The 25,982-nt window shown below is 44.4% G+C and overlaps 1 long non-coding RNA gene across 4 annotated transcripts; it reads left to right on the forward strand.

The window, feature by feature from the left end:
• Window positions 1-457: 457 nt before the first annotated feature.
• Window positions 458-25,982, forward strand: LOC128117014 (uncharacterized). 4 transcript variants are annotated; one of them, XR_008220676.1, is made up of 8 exons: window positions 461-1,121; window positions 4,626-4,898; window positions 7,252-7,358; window positions 7,705-7,839; window positions 8,652-8,754; window positions 8,894-9,249; window positions 21,074-22,613; window positions 24,532-25,982. It is a non-coding gene; the product is annotated as an uncharacterized LOC128117014 (long non-coding RNA). The 4 variants fall into 4 exon arrangements; XR_008220677.1 differs by having other exon boundaries at window positions 24,537-25,982; XR_008220674.1 differs by lacking the exon at window positions 24,532-25,982 and having other exon boundaries at window positions 458-1,121; window positions 21,074-22,863.

Here is a 25,982-nt window from a genome sequence, read left to right on the forward strand (position 1 = left end):
AATGGTTCTGCTATATATAATCTTCTAAGGGATTTATATTAAAAAGCTTTTAGGTAATTAAGGCCAATTTCTGACATTGTTTTTCAATCAGGAAAGGTTTTTGACTGAAGCTGAGAACTGATTGAAGAGTTACCCAGCTGATGCTGCTCAGACTGCCCGCTGCAGGCCGACCCAGAGCCCTTGATGCTACGTTTTAGGGGTGGGGTGGGGTGGGTGACGACATGTGTTAAAGGTTTGGTCCCTCAGGTGACACTTACAGCATTTAAAGGATCAAAGGATCGTACCCCATGGGAGGCCCTTAGATGACTAAAATCAGAAGGGAATTAGGAGATTCGGACCCTTTCTCTTCCCCTTTGCTCCTTGGCTCACGATGCTAGAGCCTTTGATCCATCATGAATTTCTGCCACAGTGGCGTAAGATCTTCTGCCTCGACAGGAGACTGAAGCAATGAGACCAATCAACCACAGACCAGAACTCCCATTTTAATTCGCTTCCTCTTGAAGAGTCAGTTATTTCAAGTATCTTGTTATAGTTCCGGACAGTGGACTGACAGACAGGAAAGTCCTGGCTTGCTAACCTGTCTTTCAAGGCACAGAGGAAAAAGCTAAGACCTAGGAGCAGTCTGAGACTACTCTCCTTTCGTTTCCAATGCTGTGACAAAATGGGTTCTTTTGGCTCGATTTGCCTGCATAGACGCGGTGTCCGGAGTCTGAAGCGGCTGGTCACATTGCGTGCAGCCAGGAGGCAGAGAGAGGAATGGAATGCTGGTGCTCGCCTCACTTTGTTTTTTATCCAGTAGTCCCCTGCCCACCAGTTCTTGTCATCCACATTCAGGGTGGGTCTTCCCTTCTCCACTAAGCCTTTCTGGAAACACCCTCATAGACACGCTCGGGAGTATGTTTCCATGGTGATTCTAACTCCAGTCACATCGACAAGGAGTGTTCGCCATCCCCGCTTGTTAATACGGTGGCTTTACTGACTGACTTGAACACCGCACCAGCTCCTCACTCCCGGCATGAGCTCCTTTTGGCCGTTTGGATGATAAATTGTATCGCTTGAGAAGCCCACAGGAGGCCCACGTTAAACCCTGCTTCTTGCTCTGTCTGTGAAGATGTTCCCTGGTGAGTTAGGGTTTGAATATGTGGACTCCGCAGGATGGTCTGTCCTCTGCACGGTGGACAGACATCCAATTTGTGGAGACCTAGAATAAAATGAAGGGCAGAGGAAGGAGTGTCCCAACCCTTCCTGCCCCCTCCAGGGGCCTGTTTGCTCAAGTTGGTTAAAGTTCCCAGCACCTCTCCAAATAGCGTCCTGGGGAGGCCAAGCCCCCGACAAAACTCTTTTTAGGAGTAGGCTTTAGATCCAAATATAACCATTGTTTGCCTTTTGCCCACTTTGACCTGTTTGTTTCTTAGTGAGAAGTTTGGGTTATGAGGTGAAATCTTTTTTTCTTTGTGAGTGGAGTACTTCCTGTCTTGATTCCACCCCTAGACCTGCGGTACCTGTTTCTACAATGTTTCCTTTCAAATAGCTTTTACAGTTTAGATGCCCATAGTTTTAAGAGACATTTTAAAACATTTTCTTCAGCTTAAAATATTTTTCTAGTTTTCCTCAAGATTTTCTCTTCAATCCATAGTTTACTGAAAAGAATTTTGTTTAATTTCTGAGTAGTTGGAGATTTTGTTTTGTTATTTATTTCTACTGTTATTCCATCATACCTAGAAAATATACTTTTTAATATTTCAATTTTCTAAAAGCTGTTAAAATTTGTTTTATTTTATAGAGTATAGTTATCTTGTACTATATGTATTGGAGAGGTTGTAGCTTTGAATAGGGACAGATTTTGTATTTCTGGGATGAATATACTTGGTTATGGTATATTATTCTTAGTTTATATTGTTGAATTCTTCCAAATTCAGCAAAATTTGTTGATGGGTAGAGTTTTTGTAAATGTCAAGTCGATCTATTTGGTTGACAGTATTGCTTGGTTATCTACATTTGAAATTTGTTCCTCAGTATGGAAGAAGAGTTTGCCTCTAACTATGATTTTACTCTTTATGTACTTGTCCTGTTCTGTCAATTTTTGTTTTACACATTTTGAAACTCTGTTATTGGGTTAATAAATGTTTAATAGTATGTCTTCTTTGTAAACTGATATTATCATTGTCGTTGTTAAATACCCATTTTTTCCCTCTGAAGTTTGCTTTGTTTGATATTTATATAGCCCTTCAGCTATTTGTTATTGCTGTCTCATTTTTAAGATAGGGTCCTGTGATGTAGCACAGGCTGCCCTTGACGCCTGACCTTCCTGTTTCCATCTCCCCAGTACTGGGGTGTGCCGCCACAGCTGGTTCCCACTCTTTTTTTTTCCTAAACACTTTCTTTGTATTTTTGCCTCACTTCCATGTAACATTTGAAGTCAGCTTTTAGATAGCATATAGTTTGTGGTTGGTCATCTGGCCCAATAGCCTTTGCCTTTTAGTTGAGTTTAGACTAAGCACCGGGCGATAGTTGTGGGCCTTGCCCAGCCCAGGTCTGTTTCTGTGAATGAACTTCTGTGGGAGCACAGGACACCTGTTTCTTAGTTCTTCAATGGAGGAATTCAGTGGTTGTGGCAGCATGTGTGGCTTCAAAGCCTAGATTTATTACTTGGCCTTTTATATTAAAAGAAAACCTTAACTTCTTGTTTAATAAGTTCGGGTTAATATTACTGTTTCAAACATTATTTTCCCTATATTCTCTCTTTTTCTTTTCTGGTCTCAGTACTCCCCTCTCCCCACATTCTCTTGAAGCATTTGAACACTGTGCAGAATTCCATTTTGATTTTTTTCTTTTTTGATAGTAATGGTAACTGAATTCATAGCCTCCTATGTGCCAGACGGTCTTGACCAGTAAGCCACACCACTATGCCTCCATTTAAATTGATATATTATGGTTTTTTTGTTTTTTTTTACCCTTCATTACTCTGTACTCAAGTGCTTCCTTGAGAGCATACATACAAACTATTAATATTCCAAAGTATATAATTCAATGTTGATCAATGTGAAATATAGCAATCTTACCATGCTATAGCTCCTCTTACTGTCTCCTTTACATTGCTGTCTATCTTATGTATTAACTTATGTACATTCAAAAAGCCGATCATACAATAATCCTTACTTTCAGTTACACAGCTTCTTTCTGTCTTGAGACAGGGTCTTGCTACTGTGGCCTAGGCTGTCTTGGAACTTACAGTGTTCCTAAAGTCTCCTGAAGGCTGGGGTACAGGCGTGTGTCACTATGTCTTATTCAATTAACAAACATTTAAAAAAGAGTTCGAGTCTAAATATTTCCCAAGATCTTTGTCTTTTTATCACTCTTCAGCTCTGATGGCCTGAGGGTTTTGTTCTGTGTTTCATTTCCTTTTTTTTTTTTTTTTTTAAAGAAACAGGGTTTCTCTGTGTAGCTTTGCGCCTTTCCTGGATCTCGCTCTGTAGACCAGGCTGGCCTTGAACTCACAGAGATCTGCCTGCCTCTGCCTCCCGAGTGCTGAGATTAAAGGCGTGTGCCACCACCGCCCTCTTTCTGTATTTCATAGGGAGTCCACTAGAAATATGGCAAAAATACAAAGAAAATGTTTAGAAAAAGAAATGGGTGGGAACCAGCTGTAGCGGCACACCCCAGTACTGGGGAGATGGAAGCAGGTAGATCAGGAGTCAAGGGCAGCCTGGGTTACATCACAGGATCCTATCTTAAACCATTCATGTTGTTCTCTATTCCTAATGTTTCTAGGGAACATGCCCATTAAGAAAATAGAGTTCATGCACACCAAATCTTCTAGCAGATTCATGCAGGGTAAAGTCATAGAGATCCAATGATGGTATTTTTAAAATGTATTTATTTATGTATATGCGCACATGTGTCCAGGTGCCCATGAATACCCTGGAGCTGAAGTTCCAGGTGGTTGTGAGTTGCCAGACCTGACCACTGTACTCAGATCCTCTACAAGAGAAGTCAGTGCTCTGAACCTCTGAGCCGTCTCCCCAGACCCCTTAGAATGATTCTGAAGGCCTACTCTCTTCCCCGATTCATATGCTTTTTAAAATAAGACTTATTTGTATCACTTCCTCCCAATAGCAATACAAGCCCAGCACTTACCCACACGCTGCTGTACTTGCTGCGATCTCAGTGAACACTGCGGCCGGCCATTCTCTGTCACCCACGCGAAGTGAGCAAGCAGAAACTTGGGAATCTTTTTGTTTTCTTTAAAGATTTATTTATTTATTGTGTATACAGTGTTCTGCCTGCACATATTCCTGCAGGCCAGAAGAGGGCGCTAGATCTCATTACAGATGGTTGTGAGCCACCATGTGGTTGCTGGGAATTGAACTCAGGACCTTTGGAAGAGCAGCCAGTGCTCTTAACCGCTGAGCCATCTCTCCAGCCTGAAACTTGGGAATCTTAGTTAACCTGCCCCAAGTCTCCAGGCTAAAAAAAAAAAAAAAATGAAACATAGGCTTATAACTAACATGCCTGGACTGTCCATGACTCAGAAATCAACATCTGTGGAAATATTAGGGGCAGGTGACATTTCTCCTGGGCCAGTTTCTGACTTATGTATTTCTTCTTTCTGACTTGACTCACAGGCAGAGAGGACATTCTTCTGATCTATAAAAGATGAAAAGACCGGAAGGACAGTTCATGTTTTCCTTCGATTTCCCCCAAAGACCTTTCTTGGTAGTCTCAACAGATGATGTCAGGGCAGTGTTATGGCAAGCATTTAGCTTTGGCGAGCATTTAGCTGTCCCTACTTGGCTTGAGGCTGACGTTAGTCTCAGCTCCCTTGACATGAGTTTGCTTGTGACACGCAAATCTTCAACACTGTCGTTGTATGGGATTGTATTCTCCAGCCACTAACGGTGAGTACGGAAATGATGATCCTGAGCCTGGCTTCTCTGTCTCTCAGGGTTGAACCCTGTAATTTCACCCATTGGATTTGCAAATGAAGGTGATCTTGCACTGTTTAGCTCAGTTGCTGTTCTCCCCGTGGGTGGTGCTGCACCACCTGTCACACTGACGGGCACACTCCTGTCTGCTGCCTTCACCAAGTCCTCTATCAGGAAAGGCAGCATGGAAATCTCAAAACCCACAGGAAGCGATCGAGAGCCTTTGCCCCAGCGTGTCTCTGCTGCCTCAGCTCTTGAGCGATTCAACACCAGCCTCCCCAAGGAGTGAAGGGGCTCAGAGAAGCCGTGACAAAATATGGAAACAATGGGTATTTTAGCTGAAGGCACTTGGGTAGTAACAGATGTAAGGAAAGGCTGATTACCCTCGTCTTTTACCTAGAACAGTGATTCTCAACCCGTGGGTCATGACCTCTCTAGGGTCACATATCAGAGACCCTGGTATCAGATGTTTACATTATGATTCAAAACAGTAGCAAAATTACAGTTATGAAGTAGCAACAAGAATAATTTTGTGGTTGGGGGTCACCACAACATGAGGAGCTGTATTAAAGGCTTACAGCATTAGGAAGGTTGAGAACCATGGTTCTAGAATCAGGCCATGAAGTTTTCCTTGAGTAAAAAAAAAAATGCCCTCCCTCATCAGAGCCTAGAAAGCAGAGCCAGGAGCCACCACAGCAAAGTAGACAGGTGCAAGCAGCTCCCCAAAGTAACTCCTATGTCCCTTGGATCCCCATGTTTTTCCTGCTCGATGCCCCACGATTTGCAGCCCAAGCCCCAGTGCCCTGTCACACCCCCCCCTAGTTTATTCCTCATGTAAAAAGCTTTTGTCCTTCACATCCTTGGGTCTTCACTTTCTTTCTGCAGACACCCACTTGCACACAAAGGATGAAGTGGTGTGCCTTACCCATGCTCTCTGATGTCAGTTCACTTCTTAGGGCGACCTGACAATCTATGGGGACAGAGGGAAGCTTCCTTCTCCTGCTATAGCAACAGCAACAGACCTTATCTGGGTGTTTGTGGACTACGGCATACTTTCATAAACATCAGCGCGTTTAAACACCATCAACATGACAGCCCTTCATTCCCCACACTAGCAATGCTGTTTCATAGTTTCTAGTAAGTGAGAAATGTTAGGAGCAAACAAGGGTTTCCAACTTGACAGGCAGTGCCGTCTCCAGGCCGGAGCCTGTAAACATTGGCATGAAGGAACATGATAGAAACAGGAGCACAGGACTCTCAACATCCATGTTTTCCTGCCCTAGCCCCTTGTAGGAGGATGTTTCTCTCCCCTCCAACAGTTCCCAAATAATCGACACAGAGGCTACATATTTATAAATGCTCAGCCAATAGCTCAGGCTTGTTACTAGCGACATCTTACATTTAAATTAACCTATATTTCTCATCTATGCTTTGCCACATGGCTCATGGCTTCTTACCTCATTTTCTTTTTTAAAAAATTAATTAATGAATGAATTTATTTTTAATTACACTCATGATATTCATTAATTACACTCATGATATTAATTACATTTGTGGTATCTATTGATTACATTTGCTGTATTCATTCAATAATTATATTTATGATATTCATTAATTACATTAATTGTATTGATTTATTACATTCATGATATTATGTCCTGATACTACTGTCCATTTGTGGGACTTTTCCATCACACAAAACAGAGATTCTGTACTTAGGAAATCATTGCTCTATATTCCTTTCTTCTCCATCTTGAGATAATGTCTAATCTTTCTGTCTCTATAAATTTGCATATTCTATAGTAATATAATTCTATAGTATTTGTCCTTTTTTTTTCTTTTCTTTTTTTTTTTTTTTTTGGTTTTTCGAGACAGGGTTTCTCTGTGTAGCTTTGCGCCTTTCCTGGAACTCGCTTTGGAGACCAGGCTGGCCTCGAACTCACAGAGATCTGCCTGCCTCTGCCTCCCGAGTGCTGGGATTAAAGGCGTGCGCCACCACCGCCCGGCTATTTGTCCTTTTTTTAATGTAAAAATATTTTATGTACAACTGCAGGAGAAATAATACACAGATATATTGAACATAAATACCTCATTTTCTATACATCCTGCTTCCTCAGTGGCTGGTTGGCGTCTCCTCAGACTCTGGCCTTCTTCTTCCCAGAATCCTCTGTGTCTGGCTGTCCCACCTATACTTCTTGCCGAGCTACCAGCCTGTCAGCTTTTTATTAACCAACGAGAGTAATACATATTCACAGTGTACAGAAAGATTATTCCACAGCAGCCTCTGACTTATTAATTCTAACCAGAATGTACCTACTTCCTCCAGTCCTCCTGCTCAGGTCGAGTGGTATCCTGGAAGTTCCTGGAACACACCGACCACATTGCAGCTGCACAATTCTGACCCTTACCCTTGCTGGAGCATCCTCATCCCAGGTAGTGGCATGGCTCCTTGACTCCTCTGATCTCTCTCCTCTTCAGGTCTCTGCTCAAATATTACATCACTAGAGACACAACCATCCCCAGACACCTTCTCAGTGAGCCTCTCACTCTTCCCTGCCCAGGACACCAACAGTGATAAACTGACCAAAACTCACTCTGCTTGTCCTCTGGTACTCCCCCGCCCCAACAACCTTAGTGACAGTGATGTCCTCTCCAGGAGGAAAGCAAAAACAAACATTTCGTTGGTTTAAATTCTAAGCATGCAATTACTTTAGCTAAAAAAGAAATCCTGTGTGTACATTTGATTTAGCATATTTCTTTTTCTTACTTTCTCCTTTAGAAATAGGGTAATTTGTGCTGGGCAGTGGTGGTGCATGCCTTTGATTCCAGCACTCAGGAGGCAGAGACAGGTGGATCTCTGTGAGTTCAAAGCCAGCCTGGTCTACAGAGTGAGTTCCAGGATAGGCTCTAAAAGGTACGTAGAGAAGCCCTGTCTCAAAAAAATAAAAAAAATAAAATAAAGGAAAAAGAAATAGGGTAATTTGCATGGAAATTAATTCTGAAAACTTAAGCTATATAGTGAGAGAGAGAGAGAGAGAGAGAGAGAGAGAGAGAGAGAGAGAGAGAGAGAGAGAGAGAAAGAGAAAGAGAGAGAGAGAGCTCTGGAGAGATGGCTCAGCAGTTAAGAGCACTTGCTGTTATAGCAGAGGACCTGGGTTTGATTCCCAGGCAGCACCCACATGGTCTCTCACAACCATCTGGAACTCCAGTTCCAGGGAATCTGATGCATTCTTCTGGCCTCTACAGGCACCACACACACACACACACACACACACACACACACACACACACACACACACACCACAGACATACATAGAGTACGCAATCATACATTCAGGCAAGACACCTACACACATACAATAAAATTTTTAAAATTTAAAAACCATAGTGTTGACTTTGTGTGTGTGTGTGTGTGTGTGTGTGTGTGTGTGAGAGAGAGAGAGAGAGAGAGAGAGAGAGAGAGAGAGAGAGAGAGAGAGAGAGAGAGAGAGCATGTAAAGGTCAAAAGACAGCATTCCAGTTCTCTCTCTCCATCGTGTGGGTCTCAGGCACCCAACCCTGATACAATCACAGAGTCATTAGACCATCTCTGGATGTCTTATCTTCCGGGTATGTCCAATTTAAAAATTGGACCATGGTGTATATGTTTTAGATTATTATTATTATTATTATTATTATTATTATTATTATTATTATTTGTGTGTGTGTGTGTTTTCCACATTTGAGTGGTACCTGTGGATGCCAGAAGAGGACAAGGAACCCTTGGAGCTGAAGTTACAGGTGCTTGACGTGGGTGCTAGGAATCAAACTGGGGTCACCTGGAAGAGCAGTAAGTACTCTTAGCCTCTGGTTCATTTCTCCAGTCCCTAAGTCTCTGGATTTTAAAGCTGCTATAATTGGGGTTTTCTGTTACGTGTAGCCAAACGTAAGACCACAAACATAATTTTAAAAATGTCTGCTGCTTTCAGATTTCGTCAGGTTTCTTCTTCAAGGAAATCGCGCTCTGATCTCTAGAGAGTGGGTACTCTTTATTACCTGAGAACAAAGATGTGGCAGAGTGTGTGGAGGGCACGGCAGAGTCAAAGTGCTCTCCATGGAGAGTAAAGCTCTGGAGAACCCGGCTGGGAGCAGGCTGCTGGACCCAAATCCTGGTGGGCATGGCAGAGTCAAAGTGCTCTCCATGGAGAGTAAAGCTCTGGAGAACCCGGCTGGGAGCAGGCTGCTGGACCCAAATCCTGCTGTTACCACCAACTAACCCAGTGTCTCTTCTGTAAACTGGCGAGAGGAGTACTCCTACCCCAAAGAGTGTTCTGAAGGATAAAAGGTACAGTATCTCATATATGGAGCTCAGTAATGTTACTGGTAATAGTGTTTATTCCTTAATATAATAATGGTTTGCCTTTTTTTTTATCCTCTATAAATGATGCAACCAATTTATTTGTCTGCCCTTCTCCTTCATCCCAAAGAGAGGGTAGTAAATGGCCTGTAGTAAGTTCCTACTAGATATGGGATCTTAGTTAAATAATTTGCCTTATTGTATTATTTAATAATTTCTTGTTTGATCAGAAGTGTGTTTTTAAAAGCATCTGGGGATTGATACCAAATTTATCTTCCCAGAGTAAATATATCTTATAAAAATCTATTCTTGGGGCTGGAGAGATGGTTTAGTTGTTAAGAGCAATCACTGCTTTTCTGGAGAACTTAAGTTCAGTTTCCAGCGCGTATATCAGGTGGCGCATAGCTGCCTGTGACTTCAGCTCCAGGGGATCTGATGCCCCCTTCTGGCCTCTGTGGCTATCACACTCATGTGCACATATACACACATACAGACCCACCCACACGCACATAGATAAAGGTAAACTCTTTAAAAAGAATCTGTTCTTTGTATGTGTGTGTGTGGGAAACCCATCAAATGTTAGCAGCAATGATAATTTTCAGATTTTATGCACTGTTTGTTGTTTGCAGTACGGGGGATTGAACACGGGGTCTTTTGTTGTTTGTTTGTTTTGCTTTTTTTGAGACAGGGTTCCTCTGTGTAGCCCTGGCTGTCCTGGAACGCACTCTGTGCCCCAGGCTGGCCTCGAACTCAGAGATTCACCTGCCTCTGCCTCCCAGGTACTGGGATTAAAAGTATGCGCCACCAGCACTGGCTGAACACAGGGTCTTAAGCATGCTACATAAGTGCTCTACCACTAAGCTGTCTCCACACACCTTGGTATTTTGCATGTAAAAATTTTGTAATAGAAATAGCTATTTTTAAGAAGACTACATGAGTAGTCTAGCAGAAGCTGTAGGAGGAAGGAGTCAAATGCACGTCACGATGGTGGATGCCCAATAACTTTTGTTATGCTTTGCGCCTTCCTCAAAGCATTGAAGCAAGATAATAGAGTTTGAAAACCCTTGATAAATGAACATATCTTTATTATTCTATTAGAAAAAAAATGGGAGTGCAATTTTCATCTAGCAAATCCATATCCAGTGATCACCAGAGCCAGGCACATCATCTTTCACAAAGTAAACAGCACATAGCCATTTCCATCAGACTGACTGTAAGATTATTATACTCAGAAAGGAAATTCCAGGAACCTGCATTCTAATTAACATGGAAATGAAATCCACAGAATAAATATGTATCCAAAGTGTATGCAGTCCCAGGGTACAATGTAGACAGCTGCAGGTTGATTGGATCTGGTTGCATTAACAGCGTGAGTGTTTGCTGGAGAACATCGAGTGGAAAGTTGACATTCAGTTCAATTAAGAAGAGCAAAGTAAAAATGATGAAAGCAATTTCCTTTGTTCAGTTCAATTAGGCAGCCAACAGCAGGCTACTCTTTGACCTTCCTGGGAAGGTCCAGGACGGCTTCTAATGACCATTAAATGAACAGCCAGACTATTCTTACAAATGTTTAACAGGCAGGACTTAGGAAAGCACATTCCGGATGGAAAATCAGCCGAGGATGATTTTGCAAGAATGTCTGTGGCATGGTTTATTGTTCCGAGTTATCAGTGTTCAGTCTGGGGAGCCGGGAAGGACTGGTGAGCATACCAGATGAGAGTGAGTGTGGGGTATACCAAACGGAGTCAAGAGGCCACTCTCTGCCTCTTGCTGATTTGTGTTCCCAGAGCTGAGTGAACAAAACAGACAGCCCCTTTGGGTGCTTCCTGACGTGGGTGAGGAGCAAGCCTGGTGTTTGCAAAGATGCACAGTTTCTCAATTAAGTGTGTCCACTTGTGGGACTAGAGTGTAAGAACAGTGCTGGTTCCGCCCAAGGTCATCATCATTCTAGCTGCTGTTGCAGTAAGGGGCATACTATTACTTCATGGACCAGTCTACACTGCAGGGCTGTGGGAATTAAGTCTCTTCTCTGGCCGGCTAACGTCCAGGTTGCCACGCCAAACACTTGTGTAAACACTGAGCTGCTAGAACCAGGTTTGAGACTGTTGTCCTTTCCTCCACACCCCCATCCCTTCTCACTGGGATTCAGAGTCAGCATTCACAGCAGACACTGTGGGCCACGTTCCATGCTGGAGGTTTCCATGCAAAATCTGCCGCCATTTGGCCTTATAATTAGGGACTCCAACAACACACCCCAGATTGGGTGTTTTGACTCAAAACCACAGGCTCTTTAAAATGTAATGGATTAGGTTATCGTTATGTTTAACTAAGGTAGTACAAGACATATTTGAATTCTGCTTTAATACTATGGCTGAAGTAATACGCTCTACACAAGAGTTTCAAATTCTAACAAAACAGGATAGCATACATAATAGCAAAGGTTTCCTTCTTCTTCCTCCCTTCCTGGTTTTTCTCCATTGAAATCCAGTGCATTGTAAAAAATGACCATAATAAACTTTTACATTTCCCCCTTAGCAGGTAGGGGCCCCTTGAGTCTGGAGCAGCCTTTCAGTGTGCTTTGATCAGTAGTAGCTGTTCAAAGTGCTAAGGAACAAATTCAAGCCCGAGCTTCGAGAGTCTCTTGTAGCGTCTTGTATTCTACCATTGGAAAAAGGCAGTGGCCGAGTGACCAGCCCCAGGAGAGCTTGCTGAAGCCGAGACTTGCTGAGCTGCAGAGACACGAGCTAAAAAAAAACAGTTGTTATCTTAAGCCACTAATTGTGGGAGTGATTTGTTGTGCATCAAAAGGTGAACAATGGTATAGTTTCTGGCGTCTCTAATCTATAAGGACACAGGAGCATGAGCTCGTGGAGGAACCGGAAGTATGAGCCTAACGGGATCCAAAGAAGAGCGTAGCACAGTCATCATCGTTACAACACAAGGGAAATCAGGGAGAGGCGGGAGAACACGTAGCAAGAAGTGGTTTTCCACTTTGATACATTGTATAGAGTCTTGCCAGCCTGCTTCAGAGCTGCTCAGGCACAGAGCTGTTTCTGGAATTTGCTGTCAATTTGCTCTCTTGTACGAACTGGATAGTACTGAGATGGGGATGGCTCTTCCATCTGGAACTCTGCACAGAGAATGCTCATGATGGTGTCTGTGATTTTCGAAGGTTTTGTATGCATTGTGGCAATTGCTGCCTGACTGATAACCTCACCTCCTATGACCTCTAGGGATTGAGACCCCAGGAGCAGGAGGACCCTAGAAACTGCTGTCATCTGAGTGCGGCAGGAGCCAGTGGGGGCCAGTCTCTGCAGACACCCTGGGAACAGAGGTCGGCTAGGCTGTGGGCATGTGCAGAGATCCACACTGGACCCCTGCTCAGGGCAGGTGATTACTGAAGAGAGGGCTCATGGGGAGGCATACACCAGGTCCGTATCTACTCAGCCTGGAATGGGCAGGTCTAGAAATGGTGAAGAGGAGTCCAAGTATGATGTGATGGTGCATGCCTGCAATTCCAGCATTTGAGAGGCTGAAGCAGGAGGAGCAAAAATTCAAAACCAGCCTGGGGCACAGCATCATGAGTTCCTGACCAGCCTGGGTTATCTAGAAAGACTGTTTCAAAAGAGAAAAAGAGAAGTTGGAGAAGAGACTGTTTTGAATATGTGACAGACTTCCTATATCGGCAATAGGAACAGTAATTGGAGGAATTAAGGGGTGAACTCAGAGTTAACCTTTAGGAGACCAGAAGAGGATGAAAAACATGTCTGAAAGGGATGACAGTTCTTACACAGCATCCTGTGTTTTCTTTCTCTCTGCAGCTTTTAGACACTTCTCTTTCTAACTAGGGGTTTTGAAGTTTCACAGTGAAGGGCTTTGTGATGCACACGTGTTCTAGTCATCGAAGGGGGGGGGGCAGCCTATCCAACCTTTCAATCTGAAGACACGGCCTTGATTTCAGCAAGTTTTCTTCTAGTATTTCTTTAATAAACTTTCCCCACTCCTCTCTTCCCTGGCCCTCACTGCTCAGACACCTCACCTCCTATATTTGTCCCCTCCTGTTGTACATCTAACTTTTGCCCAACTTTCTAGATTTCCTTGATTTTTTTTTTTTAAGGTTGACTCCAAATACAAGAATTTTACTTGGAATTTTTTTTTTTTTAAAGTTTACATTCAAAAGAGTGGGAAACACCAGAGAGGAAGAGTTTTATGTCCTGTTATGGAAAGACCATACAGAAAGTAAATGGAAAGTCCAGAGATAGGAAGGCTGTTTTATATAATAACAATGGGGGCAGAATTGATATCCAGATTGATATCATTTGTATACCCATGATATACAATGTGAAAAAAAAATCGATATTGCAGGATGCAGCAGTATAAAGGGAGGGAGGGCAGGAGGGAGGGAGGTGGCTTGAACATCTGACACAGGGTCACTCTCCAGAGGGCTCTGTTAGGAGATAGGGCCCTGATGGGGGAGATAAACACCATGTACAGCGTGGTGGGGACCTGAAGGGGGAAACAGAACCTTCAGTTCTCAGTGTACCAAGAGAGAGAGAGCCATAAACGGAGCCTTCTCTTCAAACCCAGGGCTCGAAAGGGGTTTCTGATCTTACAGGTTTTCAAGGGGGGGAGCAAGCTCCACACCACGTGACCTAGCCTGGCCTGGCCTAATTGCTAAGGGGCACAGATGCAGCGGCGGCGTTAGGTAGCTCCTGCAAGGGGAGGAACGGCAAGGCCACAGCGTGGAGTGTTTTCTCTAGAACTTTCTGTCAGAGGAAGAGCGGCACAGGGCGTGGCCCGATTTGGGGAGAAGGAAGGCAGTTCGAGGGCCTGTGGTCTAACTGGAAGAAGCGATGGGCGAGGGAAGGATGGAAGTGTGTATGGGGTGTCTGTGGGTTGTGTGTGTATGTGTGTAAGTGGTATGTGTGGTGTGTCTGTATATGGTTTGTGTGGGGGGTAGGGCGTGTGTGCATGTGGGATGTGGGTGTGCACACTCCCCGCCCCCGCCCCCGCCCCCCCAGCACACACACACATGAAGGCCAGAGCTCTGTCAATCTCCACCTTATTTCCCTGAGACGGAGTCTCATAACCGGGAGGTAGGCTGGCAGCAAGCAAGCCCCCTCTCCAAATTTTTGTTATTGTTGCTGTTTGAGACAGAGCCTAACGTAGCTCAGGCTAGCCTCAAACTCACTGCAAGACCTAGGATGACTTTAACTTCTTATCCCCCTGCTTCTGCCTTCCAAATGCTTACATAGCCATGCACCAGGTCCAGTGTAGGAGTGTGAAAGAGGCCTCCTGCTCGTTAGCTAAGCACTCTAAAGACTACGACAGCCCCAGCTCATTGTTAATTGTCTTTGGTTCTTCTGAGTTCCTTTCTTTTTTCCTTTCCTTCTAGGTTGTTTTTCCTCTCTCTTTGCTTTCTTTTGGGACTATCTTGAATTCAGGATAGCTCCGGGTGGGCTGTATGCTTGCCCACGGCTCATCAAAGAGTGGGTTTTGATGAAAAGCAGAACTCAGGACTCTGACCGGGACTCTCCACGTATTTGTGGGTCTTTCTTCTGGAGTGATTCTATGCTTCTAGAAAAGAGTTCTCTATTCTTTGGCCTGAAGATTCTTCAGCTAGGCCATTGCTGGTGTTCTATAGCAAGAAGAGGCGGTGGGGAGGAGGGAGCGTGGCTGTTAACCCTCAGCATGCCAGTTTGCGGCAATCCTTTCTTCTTCCTGATGGCCTCCCCGGGCCTGGTTCTCCTGAGCTGAGAACTTGTACAGTTCTGGTTTTTCCTCACTGCAGATGTGAGGAAGGAGAGTGGAGCTGGGATTGTAACTGCATTTTTTTACCAGCTTTCAACTTCAGGTCCTACTCACTTCCCTGTGGGCCTCTCTGCTCCATTTTGTCATTAATCATTGCGTTACCATCTTCACACTGTGTTTCCTACCTATAGGTGTCAAAGTGGGGGTTTGTATTTCTTATTTATTTATTTTTAGATTTATTTATTGTGTATACAGTATTCTGCCTGCATGTATCCCTGCAGGCCAGAAGAGGGCACCAGATCTCATTACAGATGGTTGTGAGCCACCATGTGGTTGCTGGGAATTGAACTCAGGACCTCTGGAAGAGCCGCCAGTGCTCTTAACCTCCAAGCCATCTCTCTAGCACAGTATTTCTTATTCTTTTTATTACTTTGAGTGATTACTTAGCAGAGAAAGGTATAGAAACATCTTCCCTCTGTCACGTTAAAATTAGAAGTCTTTCATCTCTCTCCTCATTTACAGTGACCTGTGTCACCTGCAGAACAACTTACAATCTCCCACCTTTAGATCTCCGCACGCTCTCTTCTTCAAACATGCTTCATCTATAGGTGGACTCCACGACATAGAAGTAGACTCTACCATGCACAATGTGGAGGTGTCTGGGCATCGTCCGTTGGGAAATCACATACTGTGAGTGGGCTCATGCAGAAGGAAACACAGTTTCTTTCAGTACACGTCTGCAGTTTCAGGCAGACTCTCGAGAGTTGAGTTTTCCTCATACTCTGCCAGCCGTGTGCTGTTTTCACTCACCTTTGGGCTCACGCTTTCTGATAAATGTATGTTTTTCTTCGAGTTCCTCGGGTTGAATTTACTGGAAGAATAAAGAGGTGAGAATATGGGAATTAAAATGCTAAGCCATTAAAATATCCCAATATTAAAAGAATTTTCCCTGATTTGCTTTCTATCGTGGTTAGGTTGGTATCTGGGTGGAAATCTGACTTTATATTCTCAACCTAACACTCAAATCTCTGTATAAGTCTGGGAAATAGGAACTGCCAAGTTCAGGCTCCCTAATAAGTTCAGAGAGAGTGCTGTAGGCAGAATGTCTTTAAGAATAAACTTCTTGTTTATAATAAGCTTAAAATGTATTGAAAGATATTGCAGGGACAGTGCCAGTACAGGTTATAGGAAGCATCTTTCTGTGATTGTATCTTAGGTACACACCTTGTACAACCATCCCCAAGATATTGAGTGTGTTCATGATGTCTCGGCTCAGTTGTGCTGCTCTTGAGAGGCATTTGCTGGGTTTGTCAGCACACCTCGAGTGTTGTCGCAATGGAAGCTAAGGGGAAAAGCTGGTTCACTCTGGACCATGCATCATGTTGGCGATTTCACGTGTCAATATTTACTATGCATCATTGTGCATCACAGATCATGTTGTTCATCAATATTTTATTTGAATATTTATTGTATCTTTAGTTGTGAACAGAGAGGTGGGCTCACCTTGCCTAGGAGTCCAGGTCACCTTGTTCTCTGCCTTCCTCCTGATAACGATCATGGTCTGATGCTCTTCTTGGCAGGCCCCACACGTCCCTTCTCCCAGTGATGCCGACCACAGCCTTCCCATGCCGTCAGCACCGATCTTTCCCTCTTCTCCCTCCATCAGATTCTGAGTCTCTAGAATCTGCCTCCATCCTTCTGCTTTGCACTCTTCTAGTTCCTCCCAAATAAGTGAATGGTTTCCTGAGAACTCCAAATTCCCTGCAGCTTGAATTTTAGGTATTAGAGTTGGGACTGAGCCTCAAAGTCGGCGGGTTCCGGGTTATAGTAGAAAGTCAGGGGCAGTTACAAGAGGCTCAGAACTCAGATATATGGGTGGGGTGTTCTTTCCTTTGTTGACAAGACTCACACCAATATCATTGTATACATGATTTTTTTTTTTAATTAAGAAGTGACTATACCCTAAAAACCCAGGAACCAGCAGCCTATCCACTTTACAAAACAAACACACAGCAAAATAAACTCAGAAAGTAACCTGGTTGGCCCAAGGTCACACCGTGAGTTAGGGTCCTGCTGGATTTAGGCTACAGTCACTAGATTCCCAGCCCTTGAGCTCCCCAGCACCCCACTCCTGAACACCATGGATCTCCACAATTCCATGCAGAAATGAAGGATTCCTGCTGGGCACTGGTTGACTCAGGAGGCAGCAACTTCTCCCTCCACAGAAATGTTAAGCTTTACTGAAAATCATCACTTTGATATATCAAGGCAAATAACAAAGAAATGATTTTTTAAAAAATGGTAAAAAGAAAAAAGAAGGAAAGAGAGAGAGAGAGAGAGAGAGAGAGAGAGAGAGAGAGAGAGAAACAAAACCTGTCTTACCACAGCCAGACACAGGTGAATGAGAAGCTCTCAGTTCCAAGGGGCCACTGAGGAAATCATGGAAGAACACTGCTTTTACAGAAACTAATGGTGTGGCCGTGAGAGACAGTAACAGGATCAATGAAGTAGGCTGGGCAGGAAGTGGAGATGAAATGTTGGGGCTGATGGACAGTTCAAACTACAGTAAGAACGGCCTTTGTCAAGAAAACAAGTAACCACAAGTTCTGGTGAAGATACGGGGAAAGGGGACTCCTTGAACACTGTTGTGGGAGTGTGAACTGGTACAGTCAGTACAATAATTAGTGTGACGTTTCCTTAAAGAGAGAAAAGTAGGTATACAATACAGCCCAGCTACTCTACTCCTGGGCATATACCCCCGTGGACTTTGTGTCTTCCTACAGAGACACTTTATATCTCTCTACAGAGAACGTCCATGTTCATTGCTGCTCTACTCACAAAAGCCAGGAAATAGGATCAATCAGCAACTGATGAATGGGTAATGGAAATGTGATACATTTGCACAAAGAAATTCTATCTGGCCTTGAAGAAAATTGAAGTAATGAACTTTGCAGGAAAATGAATAGAATGGGAAAAATATAAAAGAGATAATCCAGACCTAGAGAGACAAACACTACATGTTCTGTTTTATATGTAGGCTGCTGGGGGAGAGAAGTTTCCAACAGTCTTATGAAACTGTGAACCTGTGAGCTACTATAACAACCTGTCTGGCTAGAGGTGATCACTGGTGCAATAATGGTATGAACTTACATGAAAACATACACCATTAATGAGAAGGAGAGTGGGAAGGAAAAAAGGAGAAAGAATATGTTGGGGACTATGAATGTGACCACACGGTAACACAGAGAGAGGCAGGTAGAGAGAGAGGAAGGCTTGAAGGCAGACTAGAATTTTGACCTTCTGCCTATCACTTGTATAGGAGACCTAGCATCACCAGGATTCCAGAAGTAGTGTGGGATATCTTTTTGTATGCTGTGAATATGTGTTGCTCTGATTGGTTAATAAATAAACTGCTTTGGCCTATGGCAAGGCAGCTTAGAGGCAGGAGGGAAAGGAGAGAGACAGGAAAGAGAAAGGCGGAGTCTAGGGAGACACCAGCTTGCTGCCCAAGGAACAGCATGCCAGCAGACCAGTAAGCCATGGAGCACATGGCAAAACATGGATTAATAGAAAAGGGTTAATTTAAGTTATAAGAGCTAGCTAGCAAGAGGCCTGCCATGTGCCATGCAATTAGTAATTTTTTTAAGCCTCTGAGTAATTATTTTATAAGTGCCTGTGGGACCTCGAGCAGGGAGGGACTGGAGAAACCTTCTGACTACACAGAAGCTTAGTTTTAAAACAAGCTCTTTGTGGGCCAGAGAGACATTACTCTTCCAGAGGACCTGAATTGCGGGAGCAAGCTCAGATCTCTTGGGTACCTCTTCAGAGCTCTCACAGCCTGGGAGTGTTGTACCTGTGTCTTGAAACCCCCGGAGACCACCAAGAAGCCCGGTTTCTGATGCAAGCACACAAGGGTCTTTTTATTGTCAGGTTCGAACCTGGACACTGCCCAGTGGATGGAGGGAAATGCAGCGGTGACCCTGGCTCAGGGGTAGGAGGGTTTTTAGAGGAAAAAAAACCCCACAAGCCAGCAATTACATGCCTTAGTGATTTTGGGGATTGGGTAAAAGGGATACTTTTTTTTTTGAACTATAGGTCTAGACTTTTGACACAAAACCACATTTGAAACTATTGGGTTAGACTTTTGGCGCGGAACCATAACCTGCTGACAGGATATCTGGATATTTGCAGGGGCTGTAAACCTCCAACAGGATGTCTGCAGTAGCATCCGGATCTTGTTAAACTTTACTGCCCTGTTTTTTAGTTGACTGCTTCTAGGGTATCTGTTTGAGTTATCATGGCACATTCCTGAGGTTCTTCCTGGAACTGAGTACAGCCCCTGGCCACCAGGTGGTCTAAGATGGTGGCTCTTCTCTAAGATGGAGTCTGTAAAGTCAAGTCTAGGCCTTCACATTGCCGTCACAGGAGAAGTAGCTAACTCGCTAGGAAAGGGAGGGGCTAGAATTGCACCTAGTACCGCCCCAATGCACACCCAAACTGATGGACGTGGGGAAGGGAGTGGGTGGAAGCTGAGCCCCAGGGAGTCTCAGGGAGTGTGCCAGAGAGTACTTGAGGGAGTGTACCAGGGAGTACAGCCGAGGAAGACTCCACAGAGGTCTCACCTCAATTCTGAGTTCAGAATTTCATCCCTATTCAGAAACAGCCTCTCTCTGCAAACTGGCAAATACGAGTTCCTGTAATTCCTGCCACATTTCCTCCCATTGCAAAAGCTAATGAAACAAAAGTCCCTGGAGGCTCCGTTGACGGGGGCCCTTGTCACGGACCATCTAGTTCTACAGAGCTTTAAAAAGAGAGACGTGCAGTCTGATGCTAAAATCTGTCTTTGCATTGTCTTCTTCTCATGGCAAGATACAAAAATTAATGAGCAGGGGTACATTTCCAGTGTGGAGACAGAAGGAGTCTCTGGTCAAGTCCCATGGAGGAAATAGATGACAGGCAGAAGGGCGGGTTGAGGAAATGTAAAAGGAAGACATAAACCTAGAGAGAAAAAGGAAAGTTTACATGGTCTGTAAAACAAGAGTTCTTCCCAACTCATCCACAGGAGAAGAGACAACAGACAGAAGCCCAGGCAGGGTTCCAATGGTACCCACTGGAGACTGCATGGCACAGCTCGGCAGCTGGTCTGCCCTGGCTTTAACAGTGTCTGAAAAGAAATCTGGGAAAACTGTGTGAAACGAGCTATTGAGTTTTAGAAAAGCCAGGATGTGAGAAACACAGAAGTCTCTTTAAACCTGTGCCTCTGTAACATGCATCCTAAGTTCTTAGGTAATGGAGAGTCAGATTAGAGGATAGTGTAGCCTGGTGGTAAAATATTGTTAAGGTAGATACAACATCTCAAGATGCTGAGGGAAAATGAGCCCGTGTGAGCCAAATTTTCTTCATGCTGCCTCGTTTAAGTAAGGCTTCCAGCTGCCCACAGATGTTGGAGGGAGAGCTGTTGCCAAAATCCACAGCAGGAAACTGGAGAATGCATCTCTCTCCTCTGCTCCCATGCTCCAGGTCCTTCCCAGAGTTGCATTCGATGGTACATATTTTACTGTAGAACACTTAAAAATCAGTGTTTTTCTGAGATCCTTGTAGATTCATGTGCAGTTGTGACACAGAGATCCCGGGCCCTTCACCTACTCTCCCCCAACAGTAACATCTTACAAAAACTGTACTGTAATCTGAAAACTGTCATATACATGGACAATACACAGACACATTCATGTTGTCGTCTACTATTTCCACCCACCTCCTTAATCCCTACCAACCATAATCTACTGCATAATTTTGCCATCTGAAGGCCAGTCTATAAAATCAGACAGCATTTAATTTTCAACGTTAACTTTACCACGAAGCAGGCTTTCTGGAGAGTCATCTAGCGGTTGGAGCTGTCAACAGCTGGTTGGCACACAATAGGAGGTGCTGTGAGGCCTCGAAGTGTGACAAAAGCCATCAGATCACCTTCCCTTCTCTTCGGTGTCTGTGTTGTGTCAAGTCTGAGAACTATACACGTAGTCCTAGATCCCAACTGTTTCCTATCCTTTTTGTTTTATAGCAGGATCGATACGATGGCTCGGCCAGTAAAAGTGCTTCTGTGTGATCCTGACTACTCAATTTGGTCCCTCGAACCCATGACGGAAGGAGAAAACCAACTCCTGCAAGCTCTCCGTGTTGACTGAAGTGTTGGCTCTAACTGCTGGGCAGTTTTCTGTGGCATGTACACACCACCAAGTGCATCCATGGCTGAAGGAAATCTGGACTGCTTTCAGTGTGAGGACAATTAGGAATCGAGCTGCTATAAGCCTTCCACATACGAGATTTTGTGTGAACAGAAGTTTTCACTGCTCTGGAGCAAATGTCCAAGAGCCTGATTTCTATGTCCTACAATAGAATCACGCTCATCTCTTTAAGGAACTGCCAGGCACCACGGCTCCCATGTATGACTTCCTGTCTATGAACATGGTACAACTTCCCATTTATTTAGGTCACTTATTTCTTTTGTATTGGTATGCAACGGTCAGCGTTCAAGATTCTTACTCTTTTTGTTAGATTTACACCTCAGTGTTTCATTTTTGCGGAGCTGAGGGTTGTATTTTGTTGTTGATACTCTTACATCTGTGTCCATTGCTTGGACATAGGAATACAGTTGATTTTTCTGTTTATCTTGTATCATGAGCTATGTGCCGTGGCATATGTTTTATGCTCATAAAACCAAACAGACACAAATCATGACAACAGCAACTGCTGAAAAACACTATGACCAAGAGTAACTTATGGAAGAAAGAGTTTATTCTGGCTTAAAGTTCTGGAGAGGAAGACCATGGCGGTGGGAGAGACATGGCATTGGGGAGACATGATGGCTGGAACAGAAAGCTGAGAGAGCATGTTGTCAACCACAAACATGAAGCAGAAAGTGAACTGAGAGTTGGATAAGCTGGCCCCTGTGACATGCTTCCTTCAGGAAGGCCACACCTCATGAACATTCCGAGACAGCGCCACCCACTGGGAAACACGATTTCAAATACCTCAGCCTCTGGGGGACAGTTCTCACTTAGGTCACCATAGTCACCTAACAGCCTTCACTGGAGTTATTTTACCACCTGGAAGGAAGGAGAAAGATTATCTACAAGCATCTAGAAAACAGTTACAATATTCTCACAGTGTTAGAATCTTTCTACCTTCTAATAGAAGTTAGAAGACTCAAGAGGAGAAAGGAAGTCTGTGGTGTTTACCACCCTTCACCTTCTGTTCCCCTGACGTTCAAGACTCTTTTTGTTGTTTATTTTTTGTTTAAAAAATTTTTAGTCACCAGGCAGTGGTGACACACACCTTTAATCCCAGCACTTGGGAGGCAGAGGCAGGCTGATCTCTGTGAGTTCGAAACCAGCCTGGTCTACAGAGTGAGTTCCAGGACAGGCTCCAAAGCTACATAGAGAAACTCTGTCTTGAAACAAACAAACAAACAAACAACAACAACAATAACAAAAAAAAGTTTCCAGTCAACATTTTAGGTCTTCTGGCAACAGGAAACCTTAGCTCACCACCCCCTACCCCAGGAGGATCTGTCACATGAAGATCTGAAAGAATTTATTCAGGTAAAATTTACAGGACACTGGTCATGAGCATTCCATGGCAGAAACATAGAATAACATGTTTGTATGTTTCAATGGTGCTAGAATAACAATAACACCACAAGATTCAGTTGTTTTGGTGACAAGAATCTGTCCTGTAATCCTGCCTATTCTGGTAATCTGATCAAGGTGAATGTAGATTCTTTTATTCCACTGTTTTTTACCAATGTAACCTCATATCACACACCACATAGTAAATGTCTCTCTAGCTCTGTACGCATATATGTGGTCTATGGAATGAGCATAAGTTAAAGAGTCCGAGGCAGAACTGAAAGGGTTTGAAAAGTGCGCTGAGAGTCGGTATGGCTAAGATACTGCACCAGATCAGTGCCTGAAAGGAAGCACTCCTGAAGCCACTGGAGTCAGGGTTTAAGAAGAAAGCTGTAGAGCCCAGCTGTGAGGTAAAAGGATGGACCAGCGGTCTGAGAGCAGAAATGGGTTCAGGTCCAGGTCTAGATGAGTGAAAAGATGGATGAGCACACAGTTGAGTACAACACCAGCAGGGGACTGAGCTGTGCTGGACCTCGGGGACAGCCAGTCCTCTGCTTGTTGGTCCTCGACACACATACTGATATCAAAAGACAGGTTGGTGTGGGGTTACTCCGTTTGGCAGTGTGGTGTGGACCACATGGCGTGGACCACATGAGCTGCTTGACAAAGTCCCAGCATGTCAGCATTGCAGACCACAATTCTCCGGCACCCTTTTATTTTCGTTTCTAAAGACTCTCACTATGTGTTATGGGAGTTCCCTTATGCCTTTTCCTTTGGGAAATTTTGTGTGGGCTTCAGTGGAGGATGAGGATGTATTCAATGGCAGCCTCTTTAAACAAAATAGTTCTTTTAAAAAAAATCCCCACCACCATGGAACCATATAGTGTGATGACTGACGACTCCCACACAAGAGAACACCAAGCTGCTAGAAAACTTAGATAAGTAGCATGTGCTCGACAAGGTATATTTGTTAATCAAGATTTATAGATTCCTAAGGTCTACTCAGGTTCACAGTTCTGTTTGTCTAGCTTCATCTTTGCTCACTTAAGCTTTAGCTATTTGGATAAACTAAGCCATATTGAAAAAAAAAAAAAAAGGCAATGTTCTGTGATGAGGTGTCTGATACCCCCAGAAAGTCCTTTTCCCAAGGTCAGGCATTTAAACAAAAGTCCCCCTTCCTTTAGGGGCTTGAAGAAAGTTCCTTCTTTCTAAAAAGGGAGTCATTCTTATTTTCGGCAAGAGGAACTGTGGCCCTTCCATTAACATATGACTATGGTGCCTATTAACTTGTCGAGGTCAGTGTTAGCCTCCTCAACCCTGATCACAACCTCCCCTCCCCTCACAAGCCCCCTTTCTCCCATTCCCATCTACTCCTTTGTGCAATTATAGAGTATGAAAGGTGCAGTCTTTTTTCAATAAACGGGCAGCCATCCCGATTCACCCTCAGATCACGTCAGTCTCCTCCCCCCACCGACTCCACATCGCCTCTTTGGGACCTAAACCCCACTGGAGCTAGACTTGGGCAGCAGCATTAGGTGTCTGTCACTTTATAGGGTTCAGGAGAGGGTGTTACACCCTTTCTTGGTCTGGTATATCTGATGAAGTGTTGGGCCTGGTTTACCTGGTGTGGTTTTAATATATCTATGTGCCCTTGTGGTCCCAATTCACCCCAATAAATTTATAGTGCTGGCTCCTCATTTGTGGTCTGATAACACATTAGTTACAAAGATATTTCCTTGCCACCATAGTCACAGTGAGGAAAAATGGAGTCTACTAACAACTTTTTTTCAAGGCACTTTTTAAACCCTAGGATTATACAAAACCACCAGATAAAAATAGCTAATTCTTGGGCTTTAAGTTTCGAAGTCTGTTTTCCCATCTGTTATCAAAGTCTAGGTCTACACCACCAAGCAAGATGGAAGGTTGGGCAATTGTTCTTTGACTCAATGGCAAATGGGCTATCAGAGCTGTGAAGGGATGTCTGGGCTCATCCGATTCAGCCTCGGTCGAAACAGGATCCCTCCAGATGTCTACCAGCCAGAGAGTGGGTGTCGGTGCTGCTTGTGTGGCACAGGTTGCCGGGAGGTCCTCACCTTGCCAGGCAGCCCATGCGACCATTGGACAACCCAGACTGCCACAGCCGTAGCTTCTATTCATGGATTCTAGTTACCCCATTTAGATGACAGCGTAAATAGGTTCACTACGCTTCCTGGAGAGCTTTCCAAAATGACAAGGTGAAGACAGCCATGGCGTCTCCCTGGGTGAACAATCCTGACACTTAAGAGGGCAGGCCTGGCGACACGCAGGAGTTCTCTGTTCCGGGCAAACCTGAGTGTGCACTGCAAGGTCATCTCTTCGCTGGAGGCTGTGACCTTGAAAGCCTGTGCTCCATCCACACAAGGCAAAGCCTCTCAAATGACGCAGCTCTCCCTTTTCCATGGAGGCAAGCTTTCACCATGTCCAGGCCCGAAGAGCTCAGCAGCGTCTACACCAGCCCCTCCTTTCTCCAGAAATGGGAGGGTCCTGCATAACCAAGACATTGCTCTTCTGCAAAGAGCTGAGAGCTGGGCATGGCAGCCCAGAACTGTCTGTATTTTTGAACTTGAGAGGTGGAGGCAGGAGGATCACAAGAGTGGAGCTAGCCTTGGCTACATAGTAAATTCAGGGCCAGCCTGGGCTACATGAGTGCGTGAGACCTTGTCTCAAAACTAACAAACAAACAAAGTCCTGAACCGCCACCCCCAAATATTTGTATCTGTATCCCAAATATTTGAATATTTCTCGCACAGCACCATTCTGGTGTGAGTGGTGATGAGGGAACACGATGAAGACACAGAGATGGGGAATGACAAGACACTGTTCATCCTCCGCCTGGAGAAACATTTTATTTTCATGAACGTGACGATGGACTAACCAATCACAGCTAGAAAGGGAACTGACCGCCGGGACTCTGTGGCCTGTGGACCCACGGTGTCCCTGCTTCACTCCGTCTCTGTGGAGGGTGGTCCTCAGAGCTCGTACATGCACAATGCGGAAGCTCAGAACAGATTGACCGCGAGTTTACTGCAGATCGGGTCAGAGCGCTCGTCAGGTGTGTGACTGCTTTTTACCTCAGAACTTCCTTAGCCAAAACAAAGAAGACAAGAGAAGGAGGGGCAGGCAGGGAGAGAAGGAAACAGGAGGAAAGGGAAGGAAGAAAGGAGGAAGAGATGGGGGAATTAAGTTCCAAGGGGTGCATTAGTTGTATAAAAAAGAAAATGGTTTTAGGGCTGTGGTGTAGCTCAGTGATAGAACACTTGCCTGGCTTGTGCAGGCCCAGACTTTGATCTTACGCATTGCATA

Source organism: Peromyscus californicus, unplaced genomic scaffold, assembly GCF_007827085.1.
Source record: "Peromyscus californicus insignis strain IS unplaced genomic scaffold, ASM782708v3 Scaffold_20__1_contigs__length_68692818, whole genome shotgun sequence".
Taxonomy (NCBI): domain Eukaryota; kingdom Metazoa; phylum Chordata; class Mammalia; order Rodentia; family Cricetidae; genus Peromyscus; species Peromyscus californicus.